Below are 13335 nucleotides of genomic sequence, written 5' to 3' on the forward strand. Positions count from 1 at the left end.
AAAACTAACCCAAACCTTAGCCATAACCCTAACCCTCACCCTATCTTAAACTTCATCCTATCCCTAACCTAAAGCTAACCCTAACTTTAACCCTAAACCTAACCCTAACCTTAACCATGGCCCACTTGTAACCCTAAACCTAACCCTTACAATATCTCTGACCCTAACCCTCACCCTAAACCTAATCCTAACCCTGACCCTAACCCTAACCTAACCTTAACCTAACGTTAAGGCTACCATAAACTTACACCTAACCCTAACCTCTAACCCTAACTCTAACTGTAACCCTAGCCCTAACCCTAACAGTAACACCCAAAACACTCAACTGTAAATGGAACTCTAACTCTTACCCTAACACTATTCTTAACCCTAAACAGAACCCTACCCTAAACCTTACCGAATCAATAACCCCTAACCCTAACTCTAAACCTAATCATTAGCCTAAACCTAAACTTAACCTTAAACCTAAACCTAAACACTCACCCGAACTCTAACCCTAACCCTAAACCTAAAACAAACCCTCACCCTTAACCAAAATTTCACCCTAACCATAACGTTAAACCTACCTTAAATTCATTCAAACCCTAACCAAAACTAAAACTAACCCTAAAGCTAACACTAACCCCAAACCTAAAACTAAACATAACCTAAGCCTAACCCCTAACCCTAAACCTCATAATTAAAATAAACTTCACACTAAGCCTAACCCTAAAACTAAAAAAACAACCTAAACATGACACTAAATCTCCACCTAACCCTGACCCTAACCCTAATCCTAAGCATAAACCTAATCCTAACCCTAACTCTAACTCTAACCCTAACTGTAACAAACTAAAACATCAGCTTAACTGTAAACCTGACACTAACCCTCACACGAATCCCTAACCCATCCCCCAGTCCTAACCCTATCCCTAATCCTAGCCCTAACCCTGAACTAAACCTAACCCTTACCCTAACCCTAAAATTAACCCTAACATTAACTCTACCCTAACCCTAAACTTAAGCCTAACAATAACTCTAAACGTAACCCTAACCCTAACCCAGCACTACCCTTTACTGTAAACCTAGCCTTCACAGTAACCTTACCCCTACCGTAACCCTAACCCTAAACCTAACCCTGACACTAACCTTAACCCTAACTCTAACCTTAACCCTAACCCTCACTATTAACTGAAACTTCACCCTAACCCTAACCCTAACTCTAACTCTAACCCTAACCATAACAATTAACCTAAACCCTCTCCTTAACGGTAAAACTAACACTAACACACACCCTAACCCTTAACCGTGTCCCCAACCCTAAACCTAATGCTATCCCTAAACTTATCCCTAACCCTAACTCTAACACGAAGAGTAACCCTAATCTAATCCTAACCCTAACATTAACCTTAAACTTAAGACTAGCCTAACCATGAACCTAAACCTAACACCCTAAACCTAATGTCTAACATTATAATTCTAACCCTAATCCTAACCCTTATCCTAACCCTCCCACTTAACCTGAACTTCACACTAATACTAACCCTGTTCGTAAATCTAACCCTAAACATAACCCCTAACCCTAATCCAAACCCTAAACCTGACCTTAAAAGTAACATGAGCACAAACCCAAACTCCAGCCCTAACCATAAAAATAACCCTCACCCTAGCCTAAACATCATCCAGACCCTAACCCTAACCTTAGCCCTAACCTAAACCTAAGCAAAACCCTTACCTTAAACCTAACTCTAACCATAACACTAGTCCATCTGAAACCCTAAACCTAACCCTTACGATAGCCCTGAACCTAACCCTAACCCTAAACATAATCCTAATCCTAAACCTAACCCTAACTCTAAACTTGACCCTAAATAGAACACTAGCTCTGACCCTAAATACAGCACTAACTCTAACCCTAAACTTGGACGTAAACCTAAATATTACCCTACACCTAACCCTAACCCTAAACCTAACCCTAACTCGAACTCTAACCCTAATCATAACACTTACCCTAAACCCTCACCTTAACTGTAAAACTAACCGTAACCTTCACTCTAACCCCTAACCGTAGCCCACAACCCTAACCCTAATGCTAACCCTAGCCCTAACCACAACACTAACCTGAAACCCCTAAGCCATAAAGATAACACTAACCCTAACGCAAACCCTAACCTATAACACCAAAACCTAAGCTAAACCTTAACACTATCCCTCACCCTAACTCTAACACTAACCCGAAACCTAATCATAAACCTAACCCTAACACTGAACCAAACTTAACCATGACCAGAACCACAATGCCTAACCGAAACCCTCACCCAAACCCTAACCCTAAACTACACCTCTAAACCCTAACACCTTACCATAACCATAATCCTAACTCTACCAACCCTAACCATAAACCTAACACTCACCCCAACCACAATGCCTAACACAACTCGTAAACCTAACTGTTACACTTAACTTAACCCTAACCTAAAATCTAACCCTAACCCTAAAACTAAACACAACCCATAAACTTAACACTAACCCTAAACATAAACTTAACACTAACCTGAAAACGAACCCAAACCTTAGCCATAACCCTAACCCTCACCCGACTTTACTTCACTCTATCCCTAACCTAAAGCTAACCCTAACTTTAACCCTAATCCTACCCCTAAACCTAACCCTAACCTTAACCTTGGCCCATCTGTAACCCTAAACCTAACCCTTATAATAACTCTGACACTAACCCTCGCCCGAAACCTAATTCTAATCCTAACCCTGACCCTAACCCTAACCTAACCTTAACCCTAACTTTAAGCCTACCATAAACTTAACCGAAACCTAACCCCTAACCCAACTCTCACCCTAAACCTAGCCCTAACCCTAACCGTAACAGTTACGCAAAACCCTCACCTTAACTGTAAACGTAAATCTAACTCTTACCGTAACCCTAAACTTAACCCTAATTATAACCCTATCCTAAACCTAACTGAAACACTAACCACTAACCCTAACTCTAACCCTAATGCTTAGCCTAAACCTAACCTTAACCCTAAACCTAACCTTAACCACTAATCCTAACTCTAACCCTAACCCAAAACCAAACCCTCACACTTAACCAAAATTTCAACCTAACCATAACCCTAAACCTACCCTAACTTCATTCAAACCCTAACCCTAAGCTATACTGACACTAAACCTAACCCTAAACCTAAATCTAACCCTAACCCTGAATCTAACCTGAACTCTAAACCAAAACCCTAAACCTGACCCTAACATTAATCCAAACACCTACCCCAACCCTAACCCTCATCCTTAACCTAAATTCCACCCTAAACCTAAGCCTAAAGCACTATCACCATACTCTAGCCCTAACTCTAAACCTAACCTAACTCTAACCCTAAACCTTACTGTAACACCCAAAAACATCAGCTTAATGTAAACGTAACACTAATCCTCACACGAAACCCTAACCATTTCCCTAACCCTAACCCTATCCCTCATCCTAACCCTAAACCTGACGTAAACCTAACTCTTACCCTAACCTTAAACTTAACCTTAACCTTAACTCTACCCTAACCTTAACCGTAAACCTAACAATAACTCTAAACCTGACCTTAACCCTAACCCTAAGCCCTAGCACTAACTCTAAACCTAACCCTAACCTAGCCTTACACTTTACCGTAAACCTAGTCTTAACCCTAACCTGACCGCTACCTTAACCCTAATCTAAACCTAACCCTAACACTAACCTTAACCCTAAATCTAACATTAACCCTGAACCCCACTATTAACTGAAACTTCACCATGACCCTAACTCTAACCCTAACCATAACAATTACCCTAAACCCTCACCTTAACTGTAAACCTAAACCTAACCCTCACCATATCCCCAACCCTCACCCTAACCCCTAACTATATTCCTAACCCTAAACCTAATGCTATCCCTAACCCTAACTGTACCCCTAACACGAACAGTAACCCTAATCTAACACTAACCCTAACATTAACCCTAAACTTAAACCTACCCTAACCATAAACCTAAAACTAGCACCCTAAACCTAACGTCTAACACTAACCCTAATCCTAACCCTAACCCTAACTCTCACCCTTAACCTAAACTTCACACTCACCCTAAACCTAAAACTAACCCTAACACTAAGCATAACCCCTAACCCTAAACTGGACCCTAAATCTAACCATAACACTAACCTGAACACAAACCCAAACTCTAGCCCTAACCCTAAAAGTAACCCTCAGCCTATGCTAAGCTTCAACCAAATCCTAACCCTAACCATAACCGTAAACGTAAACCTAGCCCAAACCCTAACTTAAACCTAACTCTAACCGTAAAGCTAGACCATCTGTAACCCTAAACCTAAGCCTTACAATAGCTCTGAACCTAACCCTAATCCTAAGCCCAACAATAGACCTAATCCTAAACCTAACCCGAACTCTAAACCTGACCCTAAATAGGACAGTAACTCTAACCCTAAACCAGGACTTAAACCTAAAACTTACCCTGCACCTAACCCTAATCCTAACCCTAACTCTAACTCTAACCCTAATCCTAACACTTGCCCTAAAACCTAACCTTAACTGCAATACTAACTGTAACCCTCACCTAACCCCTAACCGTACCCCCAAAAGCTAACCCTAATGCTATCCCTAACCCTAACCCTAACACTCACCTGAAAACCTAAGCCCTAACGATAACCCTAACCCTAACCCAAAACCTAACCCCTAGCACCAAAGCCTAACCCTAACTCTAACACTAACCCTAAACCTAATCATAAAACTAACCCTAACCCTAAACCAAACCTGACCATGACCAGAACCACAATGCCTAACCGGAACCCTCACCCAAGCCCTAACCCAAAACTACTCCTCTAATCCCTAACACCTTACCATAACCATAATCCTAACCCTACCCAACCCTAATCCTAAACCTAATCCTCACACCAACCACAATGCCTAACACAAACCGTAAACCTAACCCTAACCGTAACACTGAACTTAACCCTAACCTAAAATCTACCCCTAACCCTAAAAGTAAACAGAACCCATAAACTTATTCCTAACCCTAAACATAACCTTAACACTAACCTGAAAACTCAAGCAAACCTTAGCCATAACCCTAACCCTCACCCTATCTTAAACTTCACCCTATCCCTAATCTAAAGCACACCCTAACTTTAACCCTGACCGTAACCTTAACCTTGACCCACCTGTAACCCCAAACCTAACCCTTACAATAACTCTGACCCTAACCCTCACCCTAAACCTAATCCTAATCCTAACCCTGACCCTAACCCTAACCAAACCTTAACCGTAACTTTATCCTACCATAAACTTAAACCTAACCCTAACCTGTAACCTGAAATCTAAACCTAACCCTAGCCCTAGCCCTAAACCTAACCCTAACCCTAACCCTAAATGTAACACTTACCCAAAACCCTCACCTTAACTGTAAACATAAATCTAACTCTTAACCTAACCCTAAATATAACCCTACCCTAAACCTAACCGAAACACTAACACCTAACTCGGAATCAAATCCTGATCTTTAGCCTAAACCTAACCTTAACCCTAAGCCTAACCCTAACCACTAACCCTAATTCTAATCCTAACCCTAAGCCTGATCCTAAACCGAACCCTAACCCTTACCCTAAACCTGACCCTAACATTAACCGAAACACCGAACCCTAACCCAAACCCTAAACCTAACCCTAACCTTAACCCAAACACCTAACCCTAACGCTAACCCTAACCCTCATCCTTAACATAAATTTCAAGATAAACCTAAGCCTAACCTTAACCCTAAAACTAAACCTAACCCTAAACTATCCCCTAAATATAGCCCTAAACCTAAACCTCATCCTAACCCTAACTACAACCCTGACCTAACCGTAACACTGTAAAACATCAGCTTAAGTGTAAACCTAACACTAACCCTCCCACGAACACCTAACCCTTTCCCTAACCCTAACCCTAATCCTAACCTTAACCCTGACCTAAACCTAACACTTACCCTAACGCTAAGCTTAACCTTAACTCCACCCTAAAACTAACAAAAACTCTAAACCTGACCCTACCTCTTACCCTAAACCCTAGTACTAGCTCTAACTCGAAACCTAACCCTAACCTAGCCCTACCCTTTACCGTAAACCTAGCCTTAACCCTAACCTTACCCCTACCCTAACCCTAACCCTAACACTAAACTTAACCCTAACTGTAATCTTAACCCTAACCCTTACCCTGACCCTGACTATTAACTGAAACTTCACCCTAAACCTAACCCAAACTCTAACTCGAACCCTAACTATAACACTTACCCTAAACCCTCACCTTAACTGTAAACCTAACCCTAACCCACACCCTAACCACAACCCTCACCCTAACCCCTAACCGGATCCCCAAACCTAAACCTAATGCTATCCCTAACCCTATCCCTAACCCAAACACGAGCATTAAACCTAATCTAACCCTAACTCTAACATGAACCCAACCCTAACCATAAACCTAACGTTAGCATCCTAAATCTAACCTCTAACACTAACTATAATCCTAACCCTAACTCTAACTCTTATCCTAACCCTCACCCTTAACCTAAACTTCACACTAACCCTAAACCAAAACATAACCCTAACCCTAAACATAACCCCTAACCCTAACCTGAACCCTAGCCTTAAAGCTAACCTGAACACAAACCCAAACTCTTGCCCTAACCATAAAAATAACCCTCACCCTATCCTAAACTTCATCCAAACTCTAACACTACCTTAAACCTAAACCTAACCCAAACCCTAACCTTAAACCTACCTCTAACCATAGCGCTAGTCCATCTGTAACCCTAAACCTAACCCTTACAATAGCCCTGAAATTAACCCTAAACCTAATCCTAGCCCTAGGCCTAATCCTAACCTAACCCTAACTGCACCCTTGACCCTAGAGAGAACACTAACTCTAACCCTAAACCTGGACCTAAACCTAAATCTTCCCCTACACCTAACCCTAAACCTAAAAATAACTCCAACTCTAACCCTAATCATAACACTTATCCTAAACCCACACTTTAACTGTAAAACTAACCGTAACCCTCACCCTAACCCCTAACCGTATCCCCCAAACCTAACCCTAATGCAATCCCTAACCTTAACCCTAAAACTAACCTGAAACCCCTGAGCCCTAACGATAACCCTAACTCTAACACAAAACCTAACCCCTAACACCAAAGCCTAATCCAAACCTTAACCCTAACTCTCACCCTAACTCTAACACTAACCCGAAACCGAATCATAAACCTAAACCAAACCCAATCATGACCAGAACCACAATTCCTAACCGGAACCCTCACCCAAACCCTAACCCTAAACTACACCTCTAACCACTAACACCTTACCATAAACCTAATCCTAACTTTTATCCTAACCCTCACCCTTAACCTAAACTTCACACTAACCCTAAACCAAAGCGTAACCCAAACCCTAAACATAACCCCTAACCCAAAACCGAACCCTAAACCTAACCTTAACACTAAGCTGAACACAAAACCAAACTTTAGCCCAAGCCATAAAAATAACCCTCACCCTATCCTAAACTTCATCCAAACCCTAACCCTAAACCTAAACCTAACCCAAACCCTATCCTTGAACATAACTCTAACCATAATGCTAGTCCAAATGTAACCCTAAACCTAACCCTTACAATAGCCCTGAACCTAACCCTAAACCTAATCCTAACCCTAGACCTAAACCTAACCCTAACCCTAAATCTAACCTTGACCCTAAATTGAACACTGACTCTAACACTAAACCGGCACCTAAACCTAAATATTGCCCTACACCTAACCATAACCCAAACCCTAACCCCTAACACCAAAGCCTAACCCAAACCTTAACTCTAACTCGAACACTAACCTGAAACCTAATCATAAACCTAACCGTAACCCTAAACCAAACCTAACCATGGTCAGAACCACAATGCTTTACCAGAACCCTCACCCACCCCTAACCCTAAACTACACTTCTAACCCCTAACACCTTACCATAACCATAATCCTAAGCATACACAACCCTAACCCTAAACCTAAACCTCACCCCAACCACAATGCCTAACACAAACCGTAACCTTAGCTGTTTACACTAAACTTAACCCTAACCTAAAATCTAACCCTAACCCTAAAACTAAACACAACCCATAAACTTAACCCTAACCCTAAACATAACCTTAACACTAACCTGAAAACTAACCCAAACCTTAGCCATAACCCTAACCCTCACCCTATCTTAAACTTCATCCTATCCCTAACCTAAAGCTAACCCTAACTTTAACCCTAAACCTAACCCTAACCTTAACCATGGCCCACTTGTAACCCTAAACCTAACCCTTACAATATCTCTGACCCTAACCCTCACCCTAAACCTAATCCTAACCGTGACCCTAACCCTAACCTAACCTTAACCTAACATTAAGGCTACCATAAACTTACACCTAACCCTAACCTCTAACCCTAACTCTAACTGTAACCCTAGCCCTAACCCTAACAGTAACACCCAAAACACTCAACTGTAAATGGAACTCTAACTCTTACCCTAACACTATTCTTAACCCTAAACAGAACCCTACCCTAAACCTTACCGAAACAATAACCCCTAACCCTAACTCTAAACCTAATCATTAGCCTAAACCTAAACTTAACCTTAAACCTAAAACATAAACACTCACCCGAACTCTAACCCTAACCCTAAACCTAAAACAAACCCTCACCCTTAACCAAAATTTCACCCTAACCATAACGCTAAACCTACCTTAAATTCATTCAAACCCTAACCAAAACTAAAACTAACCCTAACGCTAACACTAACCCCAAACCTAAAACTAAACATAACCTAAGCCTAACCCCTAACCCTAAACCTCATAATTAAAATAAACTTCACACTAAGCCTAACCCTAAAACTAAAAAAACAACCTAAACATGACACTAAAACTCCACCTAACCCTGACCCTAACCCTAACCCTAATCCTAAGCATAAACCTAATCCTAACCCTAACTCTAACCCTAACCCTAACTGTAACACCCTAAAACATCAGCTTAACTGTAAACCTGACACCAACCCTCACAAGAATCCCTAACCCATCCCCCAATCCTAACCCTATCCCTAATCCTAGCCCTAACCCTGAACTAAACCTAACCCTTACCCTAACCCTAAAATTAACCCTAACATTAACTCTACCCTAACCCTAAACTTAAGCCTAACAATAACTCTAAACGTAACCCTAACCCTAACCCAGCACTACCCTTTACTGTAAACCTAGCCTTCACAGTAACCTTACCCCTACCGTAACCCTAACCCTAAACCTAACCCTGACACTAACCTTAACCCTAACTCTAACCTTAACCCTAACCCTCACTATTAACTGAAACTTCACCCTAACCCTAACCCTAACTCTAACTCTAACCCTAACCATAACAATTAACCTAAACCCTCTCCTTAACGGTAAAACTAACACTAACACACACCCTAACCCTTAACCGTGTCCCCAACCCTAAACCTAATGCTATCCCTAAACTTATCCCTAACCCTAACTCTAACACGAAGAGTAACCCTAATCTAATCCTAACCCTAACATTAACCTTAAACTTAAGACTAGCCTAACCATGAACCTAAACCTAACACCCTAAACCTAATGTCTAACATTATAATTCTAACCCTAATCCTAACCCTTATCCTAACCCTCCCACTTAACCTGAACTTCACACTAATACTAACCCTGTTCGTAAATCTAACCCTAAACATAACCCCTAACCCTAATCCAAACCCTAAACCTGACCTTAAAAGTAACGTGAGCACAAACCCAAACTCCAGCCCTAACCATAAAAATAACCCTCACCCTAGCCTAAACATCATCCAAACCCTAACCCTAACCTTAGCCCTAACCTAAACCTAAGCAAAACCCTTACCTTAAACCTAACTCTAACCATAACACTAGTCCATCTGAAACCCTAAACCTAACCCTTACGATAGCCCTGAACCTAACCCTAACCCTAAACATAATCCTAATCCTAAACCTAACCCTAACTCTAAACTTGACCCTAAATAGAACACTAGCTCTGACCCTAAATACAGCACTAACTCTAACCCTAAACTTGGACGTAAACCTAAATATTACCCTACACCTAACCCTAACCCTAAACCTAACCCTAACTCGAACTCTAACCCTAATCATAACACTTACCCTAAACCCTCACCTTAACTGTAAAACTAACCGTAGCCTTCACTCTAACCCCTAACCGTAGCCCACAACCCTAACCCTAATGCTAACCCTAGCCCTAACCACAACACTAACCTGAAACCCCTAAGCCATAAAGATAACACTAACCCTAACGCAAACCCTAACCTATAACACCAAAACCTAAGCTAAACCTTAACACTATCCCTCACCCTAACTCTAACACTAACCCGAAACCTAATCATAAACCTAACCCTAACACTGAACCAAACTTAACCATGACCAGAACCACAATGCCTAACCGAAACCCTCACCCAAACCCTAACCCTAAACTACACCTCTAAACCCTAACACCTTACCATAACCATAATCCTAACTCTACCCAACCCTAACCATAAACCTAACACTCACCCCAACCACAATGCCTAACACAAATCGTAACCCTAACTGTTACACTTAACTTAACCCTAACCTAAAATCTAACCCTAACCCTAAAACTAAACACAACCCATAAACTTAACCCTAACCCTAAACATAAACTTAACACTAACCTGAAAACGAACCCAAACCTTAGCCATAACCCTAACCCTCACCCGACTTTACTTCACCCTATCCCTAACCTAAAGCTAACCCTAACTTTAACCCTAATCCTACCCCTAAACCTAACCCTAACCTTAACCTTGGCCCATCTGTAACCGTCAACCTAACCCTTATAATAACTCTGACACTAACCCTCGCCCGAAACCTAATTCTAACCCTAACCCTGACGTAACCCTAACCTAACCTTGACCCTAACTTTAAGCCTACCATAAACTTAACCGAAACCTAACCCCTAACCCAACTCTAACCCTAAACCTAGCCCTAACCCTAACCGTAACAGTTACGCAAAACCCTCACCTTAACTGTAAACGTAAATCTAACTCTTACCGTAACCCTAAACTTAACCCTAATTATATCCCTATCCTAAACCTAACTGAAACACTAACCACTAACCCTAACTCTAACCCTAATGCTTAGCCTAAACCTAACCTTAACCCTAAACCTAACCTTAACCACTAATCCTAACTCTAACCCTAACCCGAAACCAAACCCTCACACTTAACCAAAATTTCAACCTAACCATAACCCTAAACCTACCCTAACTTCATTCAAACCCTAACCCTAAGCTAAACTAACACTAAACCTAACCCTAACCCTAAACCTAAATCTAACCCTAACCCTGAATCTAACCTGAACTCTAAACCCAAACCCTAAACCTGACCCTAACATTAATCCAAACACCTACCCCAACCCTAACCCTCATCCTTAACCTAAATTTCACCCTAAACCTAAGCCTAAAGCACTATCACCATACTCTAGCCCTAACTCTAAACTAACCTAACTCTAACCCTGAACCTTACTGTAGCACCCAAAAACATCAGCTTAATGTAAACATAACACTAATCCTCACACGAAACCCTAACCCTTTCCCTAAACCTATCCCTCATCCTAACCCTAAACCTGATGTAAACCTAACTCTTACCCTAACCTTAAACTTAACCTTAACCTTAACTCTACCCTAACCTTAACCGTAAACCTAACAATAACTCTAAACCTGACCTTAACCCTAACCCTAAGCCCTAGCACTAACTCTAAACCTAACCCTAACCTAGCCTTACACTTTACCGTAAACCTAGTCTTAACCCTAACCTGACCGCTACCTTAACCCTAATCTAAACCTAACCCTAACACTAACCTTAACCCTAAATCTAACATTAACCCTGAACCCCACTATTACCTGAAACTTCACCATGACCCTAACTCTAACCCTAACCATAACAATTACCCTAAACCCTCACTTTAACTGTAAACCTAAACCTAACCCTCACCATATCCCCAACCCTCACCCTAACGCCTAACTATATTCCTAACACTAAACCTAATGCTATCCCTAACCCTAACTGTAACCCTAACACGAACAGTAACCCTAATCTAACGCTAACCCTAACATTCACCCTAAACTTAAACCTACCCTAACCATAAACCTAAAACTAGCACCCTAAACCTAACGTCTAACACTAACCCTAATCCTAACCCTAACCCTAACTCTCACCCTTAACCTAAACTTCACACTAACCCTAAACCTAAAACTAACCCTAACACTAAACCTAACCCCTAACCCTAAACTGGACCCTAAATCTAACCATAACACTAACCTGAACACAAACCCAAACTCTAGCCCTAACCCTAAAAGTAACCCTCAGCCTATGCTAAGCTTCAACCAAATCCTAACCCTAACCATAACCGTAAACGTAAACCTAGCCCAAACCCTAACCTTAAACCTAACTCTAACCGTAAAGCTAGTCCATCTGTAACCCTAAACCTAAGCCTTACAATAGCTCTGAACCTAACCCTAATCCTAAGCCCAACAATAGACCTAATCCTAAACCTAACCCGAACTCTAAACTTGACCCTAAATAGAACACTAACTCTAACCCTAAACCAGGACTTGAACCTAAAACTTACCCTGCACCTAACCCTGCACCTAACCCTAACTCTAACTCTAACCCTAATCCTAACAGTTGCCCTAAAACCTAACCTTAACTGCAATACTAACTGTAACCCTCATCTAACCCCTAACCGTACCCCCAAAAGCTAACCCTAATGCTATCCCTAAACCTAACCCTAACACTCACCTGAAAACCTAAGCCCTAACGATAACCCTAACCTAAAACCTAACCCCTAGCACCAAAGCCTAACCCTAACTCTAACACTAACCCTAAACCTAATCATAAAACTAACCCTAACCCTAAACCAAACCTAACCATGACCAGAACCACAATGCCTAACCGGAACCCTCACCCAAGCCCTAACCCAAAACTACTCCTCTAATCCCTAACACCTTACCATAACCATAATCCTAACCCTACCCAACCCTAATCCTAAACCTAATCCTCACACCAACCACAATGCCTAACACAAACCGTAAACCTAACCCTAACCGTAACACTGAACTTAACCCTAACCTAAAATCTACCCCTAACCCTAAAAGTAAACAGAACCCATAAACTTATTCCTAACCCTAAACATAACCTTAACACTAACCTGAAAACTCAAGCAAACCTTAGCCATAACCCTAACCCTCACCCTATCTTA

Source organism: Elephas maximus, chromosome 13, assembly GCF_024166365.1.
Source record: "Elephas maximus indicus isolate mEleMax1 chromosome 13, mEleMax1 primary haplotype, whole genome shotgun sequence".
In the NCBI taxonomy this organism is placed as follows: Eukaryota; Metazoa; Chordata; class Mammalia; order Proboscidea; family Elephantidae; genus Elephas; species Elephas maximus.